At 40.4% G+C, this 25,861-nt stretch overlaps 1 protein-coding gene and 1 long non-coding RNA gene across 3 annotated transcripts in view; one reads left to right on the top strand and one right to left on the bottom strand.

The window, feature by feature from the left end:
• FRMD4B (FERM domain containing 4B) overlaps positions 1-25,861 on the bottom strand; it is a 362,040-nt gene that overhangs the window by 262,448 nt on the left and 73,731 nt on the right. The gene's annotated exons all lie outside the window — the stretch shown is intronic.
• LOC143656943 (uncharacterized) lies at positions 961-24,832 on the top strand. The gene is made up of 3 exons (XR_013162645.1): positions 961-1,063; positions 12,275-12,397; positions 24,646-24,832. It is a non-coding gene; the product is annotated as an uncharacterized LOC143656943 (long non-coding RNA).

Below are 25,861 nucleotides of genomic sequence, written 5' to 3'. Positions count from 1 at the left end.
TGTCAATATATCCTCATCTCCAGTACCACCACTCTAGTCCAAGCCACCAGCCACTACTATCTTTCCCTTAGACTACTTCAATCGTCTTACTTATTTCCTTATTTTAACGCTGAGACAATCTCTTCTTCACATGGTGGCCATACTTATATGATCATTTTTTGCCTCTGCTTAAAATTCCTCAGAGTCTTCTGATTTCACATTGAAAAAAAAAATAACCACCTTAAACTCCGGTTTCGTGGGACCCTAACCAGCTCTCAAGCCCCATTTCATGCCAGTTTCCCCTTCATTTTCAATACCTCCCACGTTGGTCTCCTTTTCCTACCTTACCTCTCCAAACTCATTCTAAAAACAGGGCTTTTGTACTTACCTTGCCCATGCTTGGATCACTGTCCAAGCATGTCCCAGAGCATGTAGCTGGTTCCAGCTCATCATTCCAATTCAGCTCATATGACCCTCCCTGACCACCATATCCTAAATAGTATCAACCTGCCTTTGTGTTATCCTCTACTCTGTTTATTTTCTGTGTGGCCCTGAGATTACATCATTTGTTTGTTGGGTGTTTTCCTCTCCCCACTGGAATGTAAGCTCCACGAGGAGGGAATTGTCATTTGTCCTATTCCTCCTGAATCCCCAGAGTCAAGGCCAACATTTACAGTCAATATTTGGTCATTATTTGTCAAATGAATGCATGCATGTGTGGTTTTCGATTAAACCAGGACCTTGCGTTTCAATGTACCCTCTCCATACTGATTCAAAACAATTTCTTGCCTGGAACACAAGTTGTTACTTTACAGAAGAGTATCTCTTTCTATGAATATCCTCATTGTCCACTCCCCCATCCCCCCACAACTAGGTTAGAGCCTCCAACTTGGAGTTCCTGGTTCTGAGAAGGGAATAACCTTTGGAAACATCAGTCAAGTGAAATTGAAACCTTGTTGACAAGCCAAGAGAACTCTTAACGGTGTGTCTTAACTTAGGGGAACAATTGTGTAGGTTGTCACTGCTGGAAGTGAAGGGCTTTAGTCTGAGTGGGTTGACTGCTGTGTCTCATGGACTCATCCAAGTGAGTATTTTTAAAGTGCTGAGAAAATTTGCTAGGATGCTCTGTGCTTTAGCCAGGCATTCAGTTTGGGGGAGAGTTCATTTTAGGAGGAGGTAATAGGATTAAGTAACTGAAGTTTTAATGGGCCTCCTCTGACTTGTAGAGTGAACTACAGAGTGGTAGTGACAGCCAGTTTTCTGTCCAGTGGCATAATTTACAAATCACTTTTTTTTTTAACATGGGCAGGCACCGGGAATCGAACCCGGGTCCTCGGGCATGGCAGACAAGCCTTCTTACCTGCTGAGCCACCGTGGCCCGCCCTACAAATCACTTTTATATATTCATCATCTGCTTTGTTTCTTGGGGCAATTCCATAAGTTTGGCAAAATATCTTTTATACACATGAATATGAGATTCAGAATGTTTGAAAGATTTTTTTCAAGATCCCAAACTAAGTAAGTAGCAGAACCTTGATTTGGAATCAAGCTCTTAGATTATTTTCTAGAGATGCTAATGAACCAAAAAGAGAGATGGGGCAAAAGGGATTTTAAAAATCAACTGCGCTGAAGTATAATTCACATACAATAAAATGCTCTCATTTTAAGTGCAGAATTCAATGGATTTTGAAAAATATGCAGTCTCTAGTAACCACCACTCAACCAAGATAAAAACATCTCTGGGTCCTGAAAAGTTCCTTCATGTCCCTCCCTTTGTACTCAAGCCTCCCTCTCCCCTTCTACTCCTGCTCCTGCCGAAACCACTGCCTTGCTTTCTGTCACTATATTTTGGTTTACATTTTCGAGAACATCACATGAATGAAATCATATAGTTTGAACTTTTTCTGTCTGGCTCCTTTGGCTCAGCATAATGTTTTTGAGATCCACCTATGTAACTCCATTATTAATAGTTTATTCTTACTTGTTTTATCTTACAATATTTAATTGAATGGCTATACCACAATTTGTTTATCTATTCACCTGTTGATAGTCACTTGGATTGTACAACTATCTGTACGGACATATATTTTCATGTCTCTTCAATAATGCCTTGAAGTAGAATTGGGGGTTCCTAGGATAAGGGTATTGCAAATTTAATAAAAAACTTCCAACTATGTCCCAAAATGGTTCTACCATTTTATATTCCCACTAGCACAGTATGAAAATTCCAGTTGCTCCATTTCCTCACCAAAATTTAATATGGTCAGTCTTTTAATTTTAGCCATTTTAGTAGGGGTGAGCTAGTATTTCATTATGGCTTGAATTTATATTCCTCTGATAACTAATGTTGAACATTTTTTAAAGTACTTACTGGCCATTTGTATAACTTCTGCAAAGGACAATCTGAAATGTTAAAGATACAAGTAATTTTATTTCTCATGCATAAGAACTTGCTACTTTATAAATATTTTTAAATGTAACATGGAGAATGATTTATAAAATATTCAGACTATAAAGATAAAAAATATTTAGAGGCTAAACTATTAATAATGAAAACAATAACATGGTAGAAAATATCTGCATTTTATTAGCTTTGGCTTCTTTAGTATGCGTTTAAGTGATGCTCTAAGAAATTAGATGGGCTGAATTTGCAGGAAGGGGCTGAGATTCAAATAGCTCGATTTCAGCAATGAAGGACAAAATCTTCCTCTCTTCACTTACAATTACTCTTTTTCCTAGACTTCATTTTATAGACCATAGACTCAATTACTCACAGCATCTTTTTATATCTAGCCTTGTAAAACTGTACAGTGAATCATTACAAAATTAATATTCACAAGCTTTATATAAATCTACTTAATGTAATGTGTAACTCAGATTTTTATCCCCCCAAGGCCTCACAAGATCCAGAAATGCAATCATGTGAACAGGACTCTGTGAATTTTAACTCTCACTTTCAGGACCTCTGTACCACAAAATCACTGAACTTAGACTAGTCAACCAAATAGATATAGATGTCAGAAATGGACTGCACATAAAAGGACAAGCTCAGCATGAAGGCTCCCATGATGGCAATCAATGCCTTTGTTTTGAGAAACTCATGGTTCTTATCAAAAGGAGCTTATTTTGCTTCCAGAGAGCTCAAACAGGCTCACGCAGAAACACTATGAAATTTTCATACCCACCTAACTCCAAAAGTTCCTGACTGTTAAATGATAACCACTTCCCAGGAGGAAAAAAAGCTGATGATTATATCTAGATATTACTGACACTCCACTAAAAAAATAATAAATATGCATAAATTCCAACTTGAAAGGAGCCTTATAGATCATTCTATCCAATGATCACATTGTATAGTGAAGGAGACTGAGGATCAGACAAGTGAAAGTACCATCCTGAGGTTAGACTCCGTTACAACAGGGCTAGAGATTAATTCCAGATCTTCTGTCTCATACTGCAAATTCTTAGTCTTGTGATTTTTCTTAATTTTTAAAAGCTTTGTTTTCCAATTCTCCACAGTTATGCAGTTTACTTGTAGAAAATCTAGAAAACCCAGAAAAGCACAAAGAAAAAATATGTAATCACCATTTTGGGGGGTTAAGTTCATGTGTCAACTTGTCAGGTGTTCATTCAATCAAGCAGTGGCCCAAGGGTTACTATGTGGTTAATTTGTGGATTTAAATCATCAGTAAGCTGAATGTATCTATGGCTCATTGCAGCTAAAAATGACTGAGGAGATTGCTGTCAACAAACAGAAAGTCTCATCCAATCAGTTGAAGACTTTAAAAGAAAAGGTGTGGATTTCAGTAGTCATAAGAGAGAATTTTCATCTCTACTTCAGCCAGCCAGCTCCTCCTGGGGAATTTGTTGAAAACCTTTGTTGGCATTCCCAGCTTGTGGCCTCCACTACAGAATTTGGACTTGCCCTTCCACACAGTAGTGTAAGACAATTCTTATACTATTTATATATACATCTTCTATCAGTTCTGTTTTCCTGGAGAATGCTGACTAATAACAGATTTGGTACCAGGAGCAATTCTTGAGAACCAGAATCTTAAGGACGAGATTTCTGAGTTGGTTCTGGGGTTTTTGGAATTGGTTCTCTAAAGCATATTAGAGTCAAAGGCTCTAATGACTATTTCCAAAGATCAAGATGGCACTGATAGACCGTGATATGAACTGGCAATAGAGATTTGCAAAATATCACCATTGGATATGGCTACTCAAATGCTTATAAGAGGCAAAGCTTTGGATGACAGTGTATTTGAATGTTTAACAAAGTTTTGAGGAATTAAATAGTACAGTGATGTTGGCTGGTTGTTTCAAAATACATTGGATAACATTGTATAAGAACGGGATAACCTCATGGCTTCAAATTCCCAGCTTAAGTGCTGTATGAAAGACATGCCCTATGTGTGCCCTGAAAGAACTCTTATTTCTTGTAGCCACAGAATTGAGATTTCTGAAAACCAGACCATGAGTCTCATTGTGTGAGTGGCTGAATTACAATGTACATTGATTTCCGAACCTTGCAGGGTATCTGCTGTTTCAGTTCTGTATCCCTGGAAAAGCCCAACTAATACAATCTTTAATCCCAACATTCAAAAATAATCACTCAAACTTTTGGTTGGGGCAGTATGATGGAGAAGCAAAGAGGGCTGTCTTTGGAGTCATATATTTGGGTCCAAATCCTGGCTCCCACACTTGATAAGCTTGTGAAATTGGAAAGCTTCTTAACGTTCCTCAGTGTCAGTTAATTCATGAAATTGGTGGAGAGTGGGGTGGGGAGCAGAGAGATGGAGCATAACTTATTACTTTCACGAGATATCCCAACATTTGAACAGATTCTTTCCATGCATTCTGTGTTCTTATTTTTATTTGTAGGTGATATATAACCCAGATGGTATGGTAAAATATATATATATATATTATTTGTCCTTCATGAGTAAAATGGGGATAATAAGGGGCACTTATCTCTTAGGGTGGTCATGAGAATAAAGTAGGGTGGAATTTGCAAAGCATCTCACACCATGCCCGACACAAAGCAGACACTCAATAAACATTACCCTTCATGATTATATCCTTTCAGACATTTTTTTAAAAGGTTACCATATTTACAGATTCACAGTTTTGTGAACCTGCCATGAAAAGTCATTTCCCAGTGGTCCTTCTACTAAACCAAACTAGCCCAGAGAAATTCAATTGTAAACAGTGGATTCAGAGAGCCACATGCTGGGGTTATGACTACTAAGGAGACATCCCCCAAATTCAGCATATATCTCAGTTTGGGCCAACATCCCATTATGTCCTAATGATGACTCTCTGGTGGAGCTTCAGAAAAAAACATGACTTCCTAGCCAGTGTCCTGAGGCTCTAAACCCTTTCAGAGCTCCTGCCACCTCGGTGTTGCCAGGAAGCAGAGGGTTCCAGGGAAGTTGCCACATTAGGGTCAATTTGGAGGATGACTTCTAATGTCATCATGGACAGGGTGGTGATCTCCAGGTAAATCAGGAAAGGTTTTGGGGAATAAAAACTGTCCTACTGGGATTTCCTTTGTTCATTGAGAAAGAGAGAGAGAGAGAGAGAGAGAGAGAGAGAGAGAGAGAGAGAGAGAGAGAGAGAGAGAGAGAGAGAGAGAGAGAGAGAGAGAGAGAGAGAAAGAACTGTTGACTTTGCAAATGATCAGTGACTGATAGATGATGGCTGCAGGGAGTGCTGTGATAAGATCTATGAAGCTGCATTCTGGATCAATGGGAAAGTATATTGTGATTGATTAGCAATGCCCATCATGGAAGTCTGCAATAGTAGAGTGGTACACAGGCCAAGTTGCCATCCTCCCTGATCCATTTTCACTTCATTATCTTATAGATAAGAAAACAAAGGTCCACACAATGAGGAATTCACAGCTCATTCAAGGTTGTAGAGATAGTGAATGGCAGAGCTGAGAGTAACCTCTCTTTATGGTTACTCAGCATCCCTCTCTCCATGCTTGGCTGCCTTTCTTCTCTGGTGGGCTGGAGGGTTTCCTGTCTTAAAACCCTTAGGTGGTCCTGGCATGGTACAGCCCATTCAGATTACTTCTGTAATGAATAAATTATGCCAAGATAATTAAACAAACAAACAAACAAAAAACATCAGCTCCAGGATTGTACCAATGCCCTGGCAAGAGCCAGCACACAGCTGTTATGAGGATGTATATTCTATTTTGACAAAAGACAGGTGGCCAGCTTTGTCATATTGGCCTGAGATAAAATAACGAGCAGAAAGAGAGACCAGCAGGGAAAGAGATTTCTTCCCCAGACTTTCACACAGTAGATTTTTTCTTTGCATAGTGGAGCACTAAATAAATAAAATGTAAAATGAGTATTTACCATACTCCAATTGCTGAGAAATGGCCACAGGGGTTTCATTCCAATTTGTACTCTCTCCAAGAAAATGGAATTCAACCTGAACTTTTATAACGGTGAGAGGATGAAGTCTCCATCATTTATTCATTCACATCTTCAATGGATATTTATTAAGTGCTTGCTACGTGCCAGACACTGTGCAAGTCACCAGGGGTGCAAATGATGGGCTGAGGAATGGTCTCTGTCCTGACATACAGTATACTGGGAAAGAGGAGCTGTCAGCAAGTGTTGTAATGCGTGTAATTGGGCAAGTATGAAGATGGTACTTAGGGAGCACCTGGGCAGGCATGGACGCTCCCAAACAGGAAATGAAAGCATGCTAAATTGGAAAGAGTACATGATTTAGAATTGGACAAAAGAGTACTGGAATCCTGTTTTCTGCCAATTTCCAGTGGGTAATCTTGAGCAGATCACTTAAACTTTCTATTCCAATTTTGTTATCTGTGAAACAAAGATAATTTCTATTCTAAAGGGATTATGCCAGGTATTAAACGAAAGTTCAGTTGTTTCCCAAGGGAGCTGGGCACAGAGTATGGATTCAATAGATATTTGTCAAATGAATGAAAGAATCATTATCAAATACACAATGGATCTCTATTAGAGAAAAAGGGGCCCCTGAGGAGAGAGTGATGATGAAACAGAGAGTAAAAAGATATTAGTCCTGCCTGATACCTAGTTAGAGACACTAAGAAAAGTTAGCTATATAAAGGGAAGTAAGGTCATAAAGAAGCACATTCAATGTGGCTGGATCAGGGAGGGCTTTAAACAGCCCTGTCTTGTGGAAATATAACATGACCACAGATGCTCTCATTAACACATGTGTATTAAAAAATTCTAATAGCCACATTATTAAAAGCAAAAATATAATTTTAATTATATATGATACTTAACCCAATAAGTCCAAAATACTATCCTGTCAAAATGTAATAAAAATAAAAATTACTAATGTGCTATTTTTTGTTGTTTTTGAACTAAGCCTTCAACCTAGTGTGTATTTTATACTCACACCACATCTTTTTGTTATTGTTGTTGTTTTTAATTATTTTAAATATAACAACACACAAAATGAACATGATCATTACATTCTTATTATATAATCAATAACTCACAATACCATCACATACTTGTATACTCATCACCATGATCATTTCTTAGAATACTTGCATCACTTCAGAAAAAGAAATGAAAAGAAAAAAAATTCATACATATCATACCCCTTATCCCTTCCTCTCATTGACTGCTAATATTTCCATCTGCCCAATATGTTTTAGCTTTTGTTTCCCCTATTTTTTTCTATACCCCTTATCACTCCCTTTCATTGATCACTAGCATTTCAATCTACTAAATTTATTTTAACATTTGTTCCCCCTATTATTTATTTATTTTTAATATCTATATGTTTTAGTCATCGGTCGATAGGTAGATAAAAGGAGCATCAAACGCAAGGTTTCCACAATCACAGAGTCACATTGCGAAAGCTACATTATTATACGATCATCTTCAAGAAACATGGCTACTGGAACACAGCTCTACATTTTCAGGCACTTCCCTCCAGCCTCTCCAATACACCTTAACTAAAAAGCTGATATCTATATAACGTGTAAGAATAACTTCCAGGATAACCTCTCGACTCTGTTTGAAATCTCTCAGCCACTGACACTTTATCTTGTCTCATTTCTCTCTTCCCCCTTTTGGTCAAGAAGGTTTTCTCAATCCCTTGATGCTGAGTCTCAGCTCATTCCAGGATTTCTGTCCCACGTTGCCAGGAAGGTCCACACCCCTGGGAGTCATGTCCCACGTAGAGAGCGGGAGGGCAGTGAGTTTGCTTGTCCTCACACTGCATCTTAATTTGTTTTAACCACATCTCAGATGCTCGGTAGCTACATGTGGCTAGTGGCTTTCACACTGGATGCTTCAGTTCCAGAAATTTGGAGATGGGAAATTTCGTTAAAGTCAGGGCCAGCCTAGAGAGGATGTGGGGCTTGAATGGGACTTGAAGGATGTGCATTAAAAGACCTGACTGTGTGTCTGTTAACACCTCTCTCCAACACAGAGGCTCCTTTTATAAAAGGCTCCTTCACTAGCTTCTGCCTCAGGGACCATCTGAATCTATTCCCTACTATGTAGGGGCCACACTCCTGGATTTGGTCCTTATGCTCTGCTGGCATCTTCAGATTCTCAGATTGTCCTTTGCTTCCTGGCACTCTCTGACTTAGCATAGTGTGTGGCACATGACAAAGACACACATGTACAAATAGATTTCTTCTTGCATAACACAGTTCTAAATAAATAGAAATTAAAGCAAAGAGTTGAGGTAGCCAAGCTCTGTCTCCCCAAACCCCTTTACCTGTCAGAGCCCTGGTTTGCCCTCTAGCCTATAGAGACATGTCAATATTTATGAGTTAAATTCCAGGAAGATTCCCAGCCAAAGACCAAGCTGAGCCTGTGCCCTGAGTGGGAGAGATAGGCACAGAGCATGCTGTAGGCATGGCACAAACAGAAGAACTAGGAAAAACAGAAGAAGATGTATGACCCTTTGAGTATAGGTCCTGGCCAAGTCCCTTTTCTAAGGTAAGCTGGAGGAGGGAGACAAAAAGAGTGCAGTGACATGTACTAAAATGAAAGTTAGACAATTAATAAAATAAAAGTCAGGAAAATAATGTAAGTGGAGAGGGGCAAAAGTCTGGAAACCACAAATCATTTAATAGACTGGTGCACCCTCACACCAGCAAATGTTTGAAGTATCTCCTTCACTGGAACCCATGCTGGACCATAATGGTGGGCTGGAACCTACATCTGCCCACTTCTAAGTTCTGTACAGTCCCAGAGCCCAGTGATTAAAGGCAGGGCAACAAATGCAGGCAAGCATATAAATAAGAGAAGTGGATTGGATGAGGAAGTAGCGCACCAATTCTCCCCACCACTCTCTTCTGTATCCCAACAATGAAATTGCTGTTGGCTCGAAGAAAGATGAATTTCTGATTGGTCCCTCATCGTAGCTCAATAGCCTTGTCAATGAACACATATCCCATGGGAAGGGGAAGTCATCCTCTGATCCACCCAATGGTCAGCAAATGGGAAGGCGGCTTCAGAGTTGCTGGATCGTTCATTTTTCAGAAGTTTAAGGAATGGGTTTTTATATGACATTTCCTAATTTTTGAAAGTCCATGACTATGTCAACAAATTTTTAAACATTGCACTGGCTAATACTTTGTGGACCAAAGAAAACAGACTATAGGGCTGCCAGCTTGAGACTTCTACTCTAAATTCAAGGAGACACAGTCTCCAACATATGTCAGCATCTGCTGTTTCTCAGTTTTGTTTTATTTTGAGACTTAATTCAGGGCTTAGCAAAGTTTCTGGAAAGTGATATAGATAGTTAATAACTGGCGTTGGCTAGCTCTAAAGGCCTTCTGAATTTATTTTAAACTATTATATAGGGATCAAATTGCAGGATGTCTCCAGAGACAAAACATCTGAAACATGGCTACTCTCCCACAAATGATCCTTTACCTTCTGATTCTATTTATCGCCAATTAGGTTTACGTCACTTTCATTTTACTTTGTCAGTTCATGAGACTCAATTTGTTAGCAAGATAGGTGGATGAATGGATAAAAGGAAGGAAAGAAGGGAAGGAAGCAGGGAGGAAGGGAGGGAGGGAGGGAGGGACGGACCAGTGTAGCTGGAAATGTAAGCTGGTACAAGTTTTCTAAAAATCAGTTTGGCAATTCCTAGCAAAAGACCAAAAAAAAAAGTATGCTTTTGACCCACTACTCCATTTTAAGAAATTTATCCTACGGGGGAAAAAAAACCAATAGTTTTTCACAAAGATTTAGTTCCAAGAAGGTTTATGACCATGAAATCTATAATAATAAATAATTAAGAAAATTAAATGTCCACAGTTTCAGTTTGTTAAAGCTGCTGGGATGCAAAATACCAGAAATGGGTTGGCTTTTACAATAGGGATTTATTAGTTTACAAATTTACAGCTCTAAGGCCATGAAAATGTCCCAATTAAGGCATCCACAGAACGATACCTTCTCTGAAGAAAGGCTGTTGGCACCTGGGGTTCCTCTGTCAGAGAGCCAGGCCCACAGCCTGCATCTGCTGGGCCTTCACTCCTGGATTTTGTTGCTTTCAGCTCCTGGTCCCAGTGGCCTCCTCCTCTGAGCGTCTGTCCTCTCTTGGCATCTCCGGGACTTTTCTCTCTCTGCTCTCTCCAAACTTCTCTTGGTGTTTCTTGCTAAGATCACTCAACTTTTTCTGCCTCTCATAGGACTCCAGTAAAAGGATTAAGACCCATCTTGAATGGGGTGGGTCACACGTCAAATTGAAATACCCTAACCAAAAGGTCCCATCTACAATAGGTTTGCACCCACAGGAATGGATTAAAAGAACGTGGCCTATTTTGGGGTATACAAAACAGCACACTCATGAATAGATTGATTGCAAAGGTTACAGTACACTAGAAGGCTGGCATGTCTCTATTGCAGTCCCTCACAGCAGTGACTTTCAGAGCACTTATGTTAATTGCGTGCCTCCTGAAGTAACCTCCATGAAAGCAAGGGTCCGTGGTCTTATGAAAAACTCTCTGTACCACTATATATGAGCTGGAACATAATAGGCATAACATTTAAATACATACAAGACAGCTTATATAATATGATATTATTTTTGTAAAAAAAAATACACATGTATTTTTACATTATTAGTGCTTTCCCCTAGATCAGGGTTCAGAAAACCACAGTCCCTGGGCTGGCTGCCTGCTTTGGTAAATAAAGTTTTATTGGGGCAGAGACATGCTCATTCTTCTACATATGTCTATGTCTGCTTCCACACTACAATGGAAGAGTTGAGTACATGTGACAGTGACTGGATGGTCCACAAAGCTGAAAATATTCACTATCTGGCCCTTTCAGAACAAGTTTGCTGACCCCTGTTCTAGATGGCAGAAGTCCTTTCTGAGGAGTCTAATGCATGCACACACATTCACACATGCATTTATCTATTTATTTTACAATGAGCATGTTTATTTTTTAACCAGATAAAAGTCATTTTTATAAAAGAAAGAGTGAAAGAAAAAAGTTCCATATTTAACTAGAAAAATGTTCATACAAGTACAGAATGAACAAAAGATCACATTTTGTTTGACGATAAAGCTGCAGGTATGCCTGCATAAAGGAAATATACAAATAAGTTAGTATGGCTATATCTGGGTAAAAGAACATAAATGGCTTTTATTTCCTTCTTTGCTTTAGTTGTTTTTTCCTAAATTTTCTAGAATGAACACGCATTACTTTTCTTCTGTAATAAGAAAAGGAAAGGAAAAGGGCAGGGCAGGGTGGCTCAGCAGGCAGAGTTCTCGCCTGCCATGCCAGAGACCTGGGTTTGATTCCCAGTGCCTGCCCATGCAAAAAATAAAAAAGAAGAAAAGAAAAGGAGAAAACAAGTTAAGTTGAAAAGAACTACCAGTCTATATAAATAGCAGCAAAGTTTTTCCCAGTTTTTCACTTGAAAGCAAGGGGACATCTACTTATAGTCATGAGGTATGTCCCCAACAGCACACTGCTTATCAATTTCTAACACTCCAGCAAAACATTAATACGGCCAAGTATAGGGTTAAAACCTAGGGCCACTTCTTTTTTCATATAGAATTTATGCTGGGCCCCCAACATGTCATGGATGCTTTTTCTGTACATTTCAAAAGAGTTTTAAATGGCTCACAATTTCTTTCAAAGCAGTTTAACCATTTTAATCTAGATTAGAAAAGATTTTATAAAAGTTGTCTCTATACAACTATATGATGATATTATAAGCCATCGATTGTATACTTTGGATGGACGGCATTGAATGAATATATCTCAATAAAAATATTTGTTTAAAAAAGGAAGAAGGATGCCTCGCTTAGTAGCTGACCTCTTGGATCATAGCTACTTGATTTTGATCTCAGCCAAGTGGACAGTTCTGGCATTGCTGACAGCTCCCACCTCAAGCACATCAGCTCCACTTTGTAAGTATTCGGCAGGGGAGAGGGGGTGTGTGTGGGGGGGTGGTGATTGCTAGATGGCATCCGTGGGGAAATCCCTCAGCAGTGGGGGAGCAGCGAACAAATGCCCCAGTCTTAGGGCCTCAGGGTCCAGGCAGAAAGGAGTGTCTCTTGCCATAGAAACAACCTTTATTAGCTTTCCCTCCTTCCTTAGTTCATTCTCCCCACTGTTCCCTCCTGCATATCCTGGGACTCTCCCTATAAATAAACTTCCTGCATTCAACATCTTGTTCAGGTTCTCTTTCATAGGAACAGTTCACAAACAGATATCATACCGACAATAAGAATTGCACCACCCAGCCCCAGAAATCTCTCATAGCTAATGTAAAATATAGCTGATCAGTTTCCAGGATACATTCATTCATTCTACAGCTGTTGACCATTGTTTATAGACTTCTACCCTGGGCTACACGTGTGCTGGGCATACAGTGGTGACCGTCATAGACACAGTCTATCCTCAGGGAGCACCAGGCATTACCATTTAAACCAGGTCGGGAGAAACATCCTTGCAATCAGAAACAGTGCAACTCGTGGATTCTACTCGTTAACCACGGAAACCATGGCTCCTCTACTAGATGGCGAAAAGAACCACAGTTTCAGGTTCTAAAGTATGTCACTTTAAATTGGTTTGAGAGCACCCACCTGCTGAGCCCCCCGAAATTGCCTTAGTTTAATTGGATCCCTACAAACCTCTAAGGGCACACACACTTCCTGAGAATCTGAATCAGCTTAACTTCTTCATAAACACACGCACTTTTGGGCAATGCTTTATACGCTAAGGAAATGCAAGAAATAAGTCTTTGGTGCTTCTATGCTTATGATCGATTGCCTTTTTTTGTTGCAGCAACCTTGTAAGAGCTTTACTTTTTATTTTTATTATTCTCACTGCATACTAATACTTCAAACATTTTAGTAAATTATGATTCTCTGGTTCCTACTTCATAATCATTTAACTGATTTAATGAGCTCTATCTAATTATTCCATTTCATCTTTCATATAAGAGTATGGCAATGTTTTGGCCAAAATAGCTGGTAATAGCTCAAACACTCAAAAAGGAAAAAATGAGGACGGGTAATGCAGAACTCAAAACAGTTCATTTTACATCAGATATAATTCTCAATATATATGCATACATATGTAAATATATGCATGTATGCCTTAATTAAGTCATTCGTACATACATTCATTACACATTTATAGAATGCCCATGTGTGCCAAGCATTGAGAACCATGCCAGATCAGCTTCAATGATGCCTTCTTAGATGGCATCATTCTGTTGAGGACAGAACACAACAAGTGGTTAAAGCAAGAACTCTAGAAACAGACCGTGTAGACTCAAATCCTAGCTTCACCACTTCTTAGCCATGTGACCTTGGACAAGCCAATTAGCTGATTTGTGCCTCAATTTCCCCAACTGTAAAATAAGGGCTAAAATAACAGCTACCTCCCCAGGGCAGTCATGACGATGAAATGAATTATTACATGCAAACCATGTAGAAGAGTATCTGGAACAAGATAAGTCATTTGTTAATTGTCTCTTTTCTTGTTATTATAGGGTATCCTACTATCACGTACTTGCCCATTATACTCATGGCAATTGCAGTTATTTATCTTTCTACAGATTTAATGTTTGCCCCCTTCATTAAATTACAAGCTCCATGAGGACAGAAACTACGTCTGTTTTGCACCCTATAAACAGTTATTGAATAAATGAAACAGTGAAGGAATGATGCTCCATTGAGATCCATGACACCCGCCCCCCTCCACAAGCCTTTTGCTTCAGAGATTTCCGTCTCACATGCTTATCAAATGCCATTTGATGGAAATTCCACGTGCTTTTATATCCAGATGGTGCCCATGACAAGGGGAAGGTTCTGGCACACGTGAAAGTTATGATGCCAGATGATGAGCCAATTCACTGTATTATTCATTATCAAATGTTGTTGGCCAGGGAGCTGACTGCTGTCAGCTGCGCTCTGCAATGGCCAGGTGAGGTGGCTGACTTAAATGGAAGTTAGGGGCAGATGGGGTGATACTGTAGGACGATAAGGGTTAAAAAGTGAGGAGTTTCTCAGTTTAGTCCTCTCTAGGTCTCTCAGCTGACTCTTTCTTGTTTTTGTAATTGGAGGACACAAACTGTCATCAGTAATTCCCAAGCCTCATTGTGCACCACAATCTCCTGGAAAGTTGCTAAAAATACAGAGTCCTCTAGGCCAGGAATCTGCAAACTTTTTCTGTCAAGGGTCAGATAGTAAATATTTTGGGCTTTGCAGGCCATATGGCCTCTGTCACAGCTACTCACCTCTGCCCTTGTGTATCCAAAATAGCCATCAGCAATATGTAAATGAATGGATGTAGCTGGATTTGTCCAGCTTGCCCGGGGGCCATAGTTTGCTGACCCCTGCCCTAGGTCACCTGGGGTCTAGTAAATTAAAGTCTTCCAGGATAAGAACCAGGACACAGCATATTTACAAAGTCCCCCCAGGTGATCTGGAGGAGCAGCTACACTTGAGAATAGATTAAAAGATCTTTATAGCTCCTTCCAGCTCTAACTGGAGTTGTGAATCTACATTTCTTATTTTCAATGTCCAGAAGTGGCTATTCCCAGTCAACACTAACTAGACAGCATTTTTTTTGAAATTTATTTATTTATTTTAAAATTGTTATTGATACAACAACATAACAAGCACATATATTCTTAACATACAAATATTCCATACATGGTATGCAATCTATGTCTCACAATATCATCACATAGTTGTATATTCATCACCATGATCATTTTTTAGAACATTTGCATCACTCCAGAAAAAGAAATAAAAAGAAAAAAGAAAAAAGAAAAAACTCATATATACCATATCCCTTACCCCTCCCTCTCAGTAACCACTAGTATTTCCATCTACCCAATATATACATATTTTAATTTTAACCTTTATTCCCCCTATTATTTATTTATTTTAAATCCATATGTTTTACTCATCTGTCCATACCGTAGATAAAAGGAGCATCAGGCACAAGGTTTTCACAATCACACAGTCACATTGTGAAAGCTATATCATTATACAATCATCTTCAAGAAACATGGCTACTGGAACACGCTCTACAGTTTCAGGCACTTCCCTCTAGCCTAATACACCTTAATCTAAAAAGGGGATAGCTTTATAACGCGTAAGAATAATCTCCAGGATAACCTCTCGACTGTTTGAAATCTCCCAGCCACTGACACTTTATCTTGTTTAATTTCTCTCTTCCCCCTTTTGTTCTAGGTTTCTCAATCCCTTGATGCTGAGTCCCAGCTCATTCTAGGATTTCTGTTTCACATTGCCAGGGAGATTTACACCCCTGGGAGTCATGTCCCATATAGAGGGGGGGAGGGTGGTGAGTTCGCTTGCCATATTGGCTGAGAGAGAGAGGCCACATCTGAGCAACAAAAGAGGTTCTTTGGGGGTTACTCTTAGGCCTAATTTTAAGTAGGCTTGATCTATCCCTTGCAAGGATAAGTTTCATAGGAACAAACCCCAAGATTGAGGTTCGGCCTGTTGATTTGGTTGTCCCCACTGCTTGTGAGAATATTAGGAGTTCTCCAAATGGGGAAATTGAATTTTCCCCCTTTCTTGCCATTCCCCCAAGGGGACTTTGCAAATACTTTTTTATTCACTGTTCAAATCACTCTGGGATTTATCGGGGCATCCCTCTGGACAAACCTACAAAATCTCATGCCCTATTCAAGTTTCCATGTACTTATGGTGTTCAATTAAGCTGTCCATATAAATTATATTAGGAAATGCACTAGTCAAAATATAAATTTTGTACCAAATAAACATTTTTTGCTTTAGTCTCACACATAAGTTAAAGTTTCAAAATATGAATTACCGTCTATTTTCAACATTCTGCAGTATTGACATTCCTTTGTTCTTCCTCATGCAAAAACAGTTTTTAATTTGTACATTTAGTCACTATCGTTATACACTCTAGGCATTCCTAGCTTATACCATCTCAGTCTTTATTGTCTCTCTTTCCTTCTGGTTTCATTTGTGCCCCCAGCCCTCTTGCCTCTATCATTCTCACATTCAGCTTCATTCGGTGTACTAACATCATTGTGCTACAATTAGGAAGTATTGTGCTGTCCATTTCTGAATTTTAAAATCAGTCCTGTTGCACAAGCTGTATCCCTTCAGCTCCAATTACCCAATATCTACCATATTTCTATCTTCTAATGGCCTCTGTTTTTAATTGAAATTCTCCAAGTTTATTCATTAATGTTAGTTCATATCAGTGAGGCCATACAGTACTTGTCCTTTTGTTTCTGGTTAATCTCACTCAGCATAATTAGACAGCAATTTTAATATTATTTCAAATGCATCACAGTTGAGTACTTCCTTTCTAAATCTGGGATTTTACTCAAAATTCAATTCTCTGCCAGGAGTTTGGATATAGTTCTTTTCACTGCGTTTAGATTTAAAGTATTTGTGTGTGTGATATCACTTGTCAGTTCTCCTAATGGGTGATTTCATTGCTAACTTGCAAATTAAAGGCTTAATATTATTCCTTTTAGGTACTAAAGTGACACAATACTTTAAGAAAGAATAAGACACTGAAATGTGAAATTATGAAACAGTTAAATTAAGCAGCATTTATAATGTCTGTGTTAGGATTTCCTTTGTTTAACTTCTAGTTGGGTGACAATACATCTTGATTTTCCAGGAATAGTCTCAGTATTCACCTGTTGTCCCTGTGTAATTAACACAGTGTCCCCTTTAACTCTCCAAAGTGTCCCACTTGAATGATAAATTACATGGTCCTTTTTCTTAAACGTGCCCGTGAGGGGAAATGGGGACTGATCCATTTATTTCATACTTACTAAAAGGCAGGCACTGCTCTGAGGTCTTTATCTATATTATCTCATTTAACATTTTTGCTGATGGGTGATGTGCTTAGGTTGGTTTTGGGGACAAGTCATTTCTTTGGGAAAAGCTCCCAGGAAACAAGAGCAGGGAGGAAGTGTGACAGGAAGGGAAAGAAGAAACTACGTGGTGTTCATGAGTAGCTTATTGCTGTGAGGAACCCAGGTTTATCTTCCTCGGAGCCCGGTGAGAGAACATGTGAGCGTGCCTCAGAATTGTCCCATAGAGGACAATTAATCCCGCAGCACCCATCCCTCATTGGCTGAGGGTCACTCCTGGGGATAGGAACTCTCCCCCACGTCTGCCCTACCTCTGCGTAGAAGGAGCTCTCCCAGGTGGCTAGAGAATGCCCAAAGGAGAGGCAGAAAGGCACTGTCTTGTCAGTGTGCCTGCAGACAACCTCCAGGGTAGGCCAAGGGGCACCACCAGCTAGAGAATGCCCAAAGGAGAGGCAGAAAGACACTGTCTTGTCACTGTGCCTGCAGACAACCTCCAGGGTAGGCCAAGGGGCACCACCAGCTCCTACTGCCGGGAGACTGAGGCTTACAGAGGTTCGGGCACTGACCAAAGCCTCATAACTGGAAAGTGGTGGAAATAGACATTGACTCAAGCACTGTGGCTGCAGAGCATTTACCCTAAGCACCCCCCCCCCCCCCCCCGCCCCAGCATAGTATCTATTTTATTGTGCCTGCACCTGAGTCCACTGTGCATCAACCAGTATCTGCTCGCTGGGCTTGCTTTCTGGTCTGAAAGGCCTTAGCAATGGCTGGCAAAGTTTCCGCTGTTGTGGAGCCAGGTTACCATTGCCTCGGCCATGGCTACTGACTGAGGTACGTGTGGCAGTAAATCCCTGGGTCTCTCAGGGACCTGACAGGCAAACTCTTCTTCCTTCATCCCCCTGTGCTGTTCAGCAACACAGAAATTTTGTATGGATTCTCTAAAGACATCCCTGCATGACCAAGCAATCCGCTTGGCACACAATGAAGGCCAGCTTCCTTATATATAATATACTTCCTCATATCTACCTTCTCTACCCTAATCCTTTCTTTTTTTTTAAAAAAAAAATTTTATTGAGGTAACATACAACTCAAAATTTTCCATTTAACCACTTTCAAGTATACACTTCAGTGGTATTAATTACATTACAATGTTGGGCTATCACCACCAACATTCACTACCCCAACTTCTTTATCACCTCAAACAGGAACTCTGCATCCCTTAAGCAATAAACTCCCTCTGCCCCCAACCTCTGCACCTGGTAACCTGTAATCTCTTATCTCTTTCTATGAAATGTGCTTATTGTGGGTATTTCGTGTAAGCAAGATAATGCCATATGTGTCCTTTTGTGGCTGGCTGGTTTCACTCAACATGATGTTTTTAAGGTTCATCCATGCTGCCACATGCATTGGAACTTCATTCCTTTTTATGGCTGAATAATATTCCACTGTATGTATATATGCCATTTTGTTGATGGATGCTTGGGTGGCTTCCACGTTTTGGCTGTTGGCCTCAGTCCTTTTTATCCTCATGTGTGCTTCCCTTGAGATGTGCTTCCCAATAAAATGTCAGCTCCTAAGCTCTTATTTTTTTAAAATGAGTGATAATTTACATGCAGTAAGTTTTGACAAATGCGTTCACCTAGGTAACCCAAACTTATATCCAAATCTAGAGCATAACCATTAATCCCAAGAGTTTCCTCAGGCCCCTTCCCTGTCAATCCCCTTTCTTTACCACCCAGCAATCACTATTATGATTTCTATCACAACAGTGTTTTAGAATACCATATTAATGGAATCATACTGTATAGCACATATGCTTTTGCCCTGGATATGTTTTCCAGGGAACTGCACTAGGGTATGCACCTTACTTGAAGCACTTTTAGTCTTTCTCATAATTCTTGTCCATTGAAGTTTGTAGACAACTTCAGGGTAAATCCAAAGAATTCAAATATTGGCAGTTAAAGTTTATAATTAGAATGCTCTCATTTAATAAGTGACTATTATAGGCAAAGGAATGAACTAGGTGCATTATATATCTTAATATATATTTTTTAATTCTTGCAATAAGCCCTTGGGGTAAACATTAACTTTGGCTCATAGATAAGGAAGCTGCGGCTTCCTTTAGATTAAGTGGTGACTTGAGAAGTTACAACCAAAAGAAAAGAGCAGTGCTGTGATTTCAATCAGATTCCTTGTAACTCAAGTCCTCTGCTCTTTCACAAAATTCCCTATTATAACTTATAACATAAATCTCCCTAATGTAAAAACCAGGATCCTAAGGAAGCCGGTAAGTAAATGTTGGCCCATGATGCATCAAGTTGAGGGAATAGAGAAACTTGTATAAGGGGGCTCTCTCTCTTCGCAAAAAAATGATTGCCTCACATTGTGAATAGAGCTTTGAAAGGCTTTCTATTAGAGTTCCATCTCAGTAGAAAACTTAGTGAATATTGCTGGAGCTCACTCACCAATCGTTTACTCCCCACAGCAGCTAGACTGCTGGGGCACTACACAAGAAACAACAGGGAGCAGGTGGTAAAAGTGGTAAAGCTGAGACTTCCACTTTACCACTTGCTCCCAATTGCTTCTAGTGTAGTGCCCCAGCAACCTGGCTGCTGTGAGGAGTAAGACACTTTATCCTTTATTTAGGTCATTCACCCATCAAAACTACATTTTGGGGGCACCTACTATGAACAGACTCTGCTGTTCTCAATGTTGAGGTTAGAGCAGTGGAATAAATGATTAATTCATTTGTACTGAACTTTTGTTCATAGCAATTTGAAATATGGTGGTTACTGGTTTTGTTCATTGATATGTTTTTTTGCTGGAAGGGGGAAGGATACACTGGCCAGGAAGGTCTCTGGTAATAGGACAGATGTAGTTTACTGATAGATTCTAGAGTCCCTTGAAAATCCACTTGCTTGGGAAATGAGTATAATAAGATAAAATAATATCCTCAATGCCCTTACTCTAAAAATGTCTGGAGGTCAGAAAGTAAACCGTTACTTATACTACATATCATTAGCAGGGCTGATAAGGCCTGGAAAAGGCTTTTTTTTCTTTTCAATAAAATATGAAACTGGGACTAAAGATTAAGTAAAGACCATGCAACTACTCAGCATTCGATAGATGCAGTTTTTAGCAAATATTTTTAAAGCAGAGTCACCTGTTTTAGACAAGTGGTCCCACAAATAAACGAAAAAGGAATGATAGAATTGGAATATCACAATTTTGTAACCTTTTGAATTAATGGAGTTATCGTTGACTGCCAACATTTCAAACTTATATTGATTCTCCAATATAATGGGGCTTCTGAGGGAAGAACCCACCATCTATAAATTAGTCTTGAAGCTGAACCTGATCATATTTAATGACTAATTAACAGAAGAGCAGAGTGGATTACACCACAGGGATGCAATCAGCAGAATCTGGACTGTGAGATGGTCTACAGGTCAAATACCCATTTTCTTCAACATATAAATTGCAAGGGAGAAAAAAAGGGAGAGATGGAGAGGAAACATATATTAAAAGAGAGCTAAGGAAACCCATAACCTCTCTAACGAAAGGAAGGAAGGAAGGGAAAGAAAGAAAGAAAGAGAGAGAGGGAGAGGGAGAGAGAGAGAGACAGGGAAGGAAGGAGGGAGGGAGGGAAGGGGGGAGGGAGGGAGGGAAGGGGGGAGGGAGAGAACGGAAGAAAGAAAAAAAAGAAAGAAACAAGGAAGGAAGGAAGTAAAGAAAAAGAAAGGAGAGAAAGAAGTAGTGAAGAGACTCATCCTGTGGGGGACTCAGAAGGCCATACATGCCAGGTAGTCTGAGCTCTTGGAACCCTAGATAGGCTCTCAGCCCCCCTCATTCCTTTAGGAATAGTTACTGTTTAGTTATTGCAAATAAAACATTCAGCTTGCAGGTCAACATCTAGCCACTAGTCTGAGGTAGTTCCAGATCTAAAAGGAGCTCTGAGAGGTCCCTTGGCTTTTTTGCCCCTGCCTGGAGGCAGTCAAGTCCAGTCTATACAAGGTCCCCTTGTATATTTCTCGAAGGGCTCCTAGAGTGAGATGAAGTTCCCATCCTCCTGCCCATGCCTACTTCAGCCTTGTGTTTTCTCTTTTGTCAAACACTTCCTTAGGAGCCAACCCAAATCTCCTTGCCTTGGTTTCTTGATTAGTCATCTCATTTGATCATCAGGTAGCTGCATCTTGAAACTCTGTTATGATCTTTGGGCAGCTCAGAAGAAAGATAGTTTTAAATCCAATAAATAAATACACAAATAAGCACGGTCTATCTTAGGCTTGGAATCAAACAAGGAGGAGGATAGGAAGGATGGCCTGAAAATCCAAATAAAATCTGAGACCTTGCATTGAACTACAGGAGCCAATTCTGGTCTCCAATATTGTCAACGATGAAAGAGTAGGGGGACTGGGCTGACACAGCAAGGAGAGCTGATGAATCTGGTTTCACATGGAGTAGGAGCCTCCCCAGACTCCTTTGAAGGGAACAGCAACAAATAAGCCAAAATTGGAGTTAGGGACTCCGAAGACATAAGGTTGAGACCGAATTAAGATGCGCAATGGAAACAGACAATTTCCCAGGCCTGGAGGGGTGATGCATTTCCAGTGCAAGGCATGGAAGGGGAAGGGGCAACCCTTTGGCAGGGATAAGTGAAGCCTCAGGGGTTGGTGGGCGTCCTGGTCTTGGGTGAAGCAGCCAGGGCATCTGTGAATCTCTGGACCTTTCTTGTCATGGGTGGCTAGCTCCAGGTGTCTGTTGCCTTTTTTCCTTTTTTCGATATTTTTAAAAAATCTTTGTTGTGGTAACATGTGTACAATATAACATTTCCCCTCATGATGACTTTGGAGTATATGGTTCAGTGGTGCCAATCACATTTGGGACATGGTGTTGCCATCACCAACAAATTGCCAGAACTTTCCCATCACCTCAAACAGCAACTCTGTACCTGGTAAGCACAAGCTAGGTTTTTCTTGTGTTTCATTCTGAATGTCAAGCTTACATTATTGTGTTTATGTTGCAGAGCCACTCAAAGGTCCATATTTTTCTGGACCGTGATGTTTGTTAAGGCACTCAACTGACATCATTTCTCTTCCTCTGCATTGCTTTTCTAAATTTTTTTGAAGTTTTGAACTTTTGTATTTTTGCAAATACAAAAAAATAATGGTAATGCCTATGTACTCAGTGTAGTTCACATCCTTGGTACCTAGACTTATTATAAGTACAGAGGTGGAGTTCTAAATTCATAAGCACAGTCCAGAAATAAAGTGATATTTTTGATTTCTTGGATTACCATTCCTCTGTAAATCTCCTGAAAAAGTCATTGATCCTTCCCTGAAAATTCGTGCATTGAGCCTTCTGTCTTCTTATAGAAGTTCCCACCATGATTATCTTTATTTGACTGGTGAGAAAACATCAGCATGAAAATAAATAACAGCATTCTTTCTACCTTAGGTGTTTCAGTTACCTCTTACACAGTTATTTTAAGAAAGCTATGAATTTTCAGCTTGTCCAGTCTAAATGAGGTAGTCCCGTATGGTTGAATGCACACTTGTCCTGGTGACCTTGAGTGAGAACTGTCAGTCCTTATTTGTGTCTGTCACAGGATGCTCACCCAGGGGCAAAGGCAGCAGGGGTCAGAGCCAGGCCTCTACTGCTCCTGGCAAAGACCTGTGGATGTGACACCACCCATTTTGCCTGTGTCCTACAAATGAGAAGGACATTTGTAGGACACATTATAGAAGAAGATGTTTCCCTGCCTGCCTCCAAGACTAAGGGAGTGAGTGCAGTGCCTCAACCTTCTGCCTTGGCCTTCAGCAGGTGTATCAGCTCTACCAACTGTGTATAGTATCCTTACTTGACTCCCCAGTGCCTGTGAGCTCATACCCAAGCCATGGTGCTCATACAAATCGTGTCAGCGCATATACGAACTGCTCCAGCAATGTGGCACCACTTGGTCAAATTAAGTATACTCAGATCTTATGATGAGATGTCTGCAGTCCAGCGAGCTTCACCCCCTTTTCTACATCAACAGGGAGAAGTGTTGCAAGCAACAGAAACTTGGTGGAAGAGGGAAAAGGGGGTATTTTGTTTTGTTTGCAGAGCTACTTCCTACAGTTGTACAGGATGTGTCCTGAAACAGACTCCAACCAAGAAGGCACATGGGGACAAAAATCCCCATGCCAAGCCTTGGGCTTTACTGTGAGGCTGTGACCTCCCCAGGAGGAGCAGGAGGAGTCTTTTCTAATGATAAAGACACTATATGGGTGAGAGTTTATCCAAAGAGATTCCCACCCATGTCCCAAATGGAGCATGCACAGGGCTGCTTACGGCAGCGTTGTTTTCGGGGGTAGGAAGTTGGAGGCCCTGGGGTTGCCCATTACCGGAAGAGCCCAGCGATCAAGTGTGGTGGGTGCACACGGCAGAGAGCTCTGCTGCAGTGGGGGACGATGGACTAGATGTGACATGGCAACGTGGATGGGTCTCAAAAATAAAAGGGAAATTTTAGGTTACATTTATATTACTAGAATCAATTTTTTAAAAAAACCATAGGGCTGAACAACACAAACAGGAAACCCTAATGTAAACACTGGACTGCAGTCAATAGTACAAGTAAAATCATATTCTTTCACCAATTATAACAAATGTACCATATTGATGCAAGGTATTAATAATACGGGAAGATATATTGAGAACTCTGTATTTCCTGTATGATTTTTCTGTATATCTACAACTTCTCTAATAAGGAAGAAAATGTTTTAAAAAAAAGAGGTGAGACAGCTAAGGGATATATCGACCAATTCCAAACGCTGATGTTATTTGGCTCTTGACAGATCTTTATCATCTATAAGATGAAAGAAAAGGTAAACACAATCTGGATATATGATGACATTAAGAAAAAATTGTTAAACATTTAGCCATGATATTGGCACTGTGGCAGAGCCTTTATCTTTTAGAAACGCATACCGGAATAGTTATAGAAGAAATGACAATGATATCTGAGATTTGCTTAAAACTAATAAGGACGGAAAAGCGGGAGTATTGATGCAGGACAGTTGGCCCTGACTTGATAATTGCTGAAGCTGGGCACCAAGGGATTATTACATTATTTTGAATTTTGTGTGTGTTTGGATTTTTCTATAATGCAAAATTAAAACAAATAGAACAGCAAAGAACTCTTTTTAAAACCAAAACTTTATGTAGAATCCTAGTCTCCAAAAGAGGTTTTGTGCTGCTGCTCCTGTGGGCAAAGTGGAAGTAAGAGAGCCAAAACATGCTTAATTTGCCTCCATCCCATTCCCCCAGTGGTACCAGATGCGGTTTGAAAAGCGGTGGTGAAGTGGAAAGAATACAGGCTCCGGGGCCAACGAGGCATGGATTTATAACCCAGCTTTTTGATTTCTTGGATTACCATTCCTCTGTAAATCTCCTGAAAAAGTCATTGATCCTTCCCTGAAAATTCGTGCATTGAGCCTTCTGTCTTCTTATAGAAGTTCCCACCATGATTATCTTTATTTGACTGGTGAGAAAACATCAGCATGAAAATAAATAACAGCATTCTTTCTACCTTTTGGCAAGTCACTTGGGCCTCCTCAGCTTGACTCTCCCAACTCCGGACTGAAGCCAACACTACCTTGAGCACCGTGGGACTTCAGAGATCCAGCACCTGAGTGCTGTGATTCAGACCTAAATCCATGACTCCAAATTCCATGCTCATGAGTACTATGGCACACAGAATCCAGCAGAGAGGGTTCACTGGGAGGCTGCCCCAGAGACTCACAGCCAGCCAACGCCTGGCCTCCAGGAAAGCAATTTCATTAACTGTAAGTAGTAGGACAAGTAGTCCTTGAAATCAAGCTTCTCGTGTCTGAACCGTGGCTCTGCCACTACCAGCCACGTGACCATGGACAAGTCCCCTGAGTTTTTTGAGCCTGTTTTTTTTTTTATCTGCAAAACGGAGTAATAACAGTATATGCTTAGGGTTTTCAAGAGGAATAAATGAGATCATATAAATACAGTGACCATCAGTCATTTTTGCCTGCCCAGCATCCATTCTTGTCTTCCCTTTGTAACAACCTCTTGTTTCTCTTAAGAGGAACTGGCCCTCTCCATGTCTTAGTCCATAGTGTCTGAGAGGGGCTGAGCGTCCTCCCAGCTCCAACAGTGGACACATGACTTGGGCCTGGTCTTGTCAGGGCATCATATCCTCCTACCTGTGAATCGTTCAGACATGGAATGAGATCCACACTGGCTCAGGGGGATGCCTGCATGGGACCTTCTGCCGCAGTGACTACAAAGGAGAAGTGCTCTTTCTTCAAGGACGTCTGAGAGAGTGGGAGAGCCGCCCCACAATGAAATCCTACCACGGTGCAGGGAAGCGGAACAAAAAGATGCAATACCCGGGCCTGATGCTACACCTGCAAACTTTCCGTCATGCTGGCCAGTCAGTCCCCCTGTCGTCTAAGCCACTGCGAATGGTGTCCCTGACACAGGGCAAATGCTCAGTAAAAGTTAGCTGATA

The sequence above is a fragment of the Tamandua tetradactyla genome, chromosome 15, assembly GCF_023851605.1.
Source record: "Tamandua tetradactyla isolate mTamTet1 chromosome 15, mTamTet1.pri, whole genome shotgun sequence".
Lineage (NCBI taxonomy): Eukaryota > Metazoa > Chordata > Mammalia > Pilosa > Myrmecophagidae > Tamandua > Tamandua tetradactyla.
The sequence above is the reverse complement of the archived record's forward strand: the minus strand, read 5'-3'. Positions and strand labels throughout refer to the sequence as shown.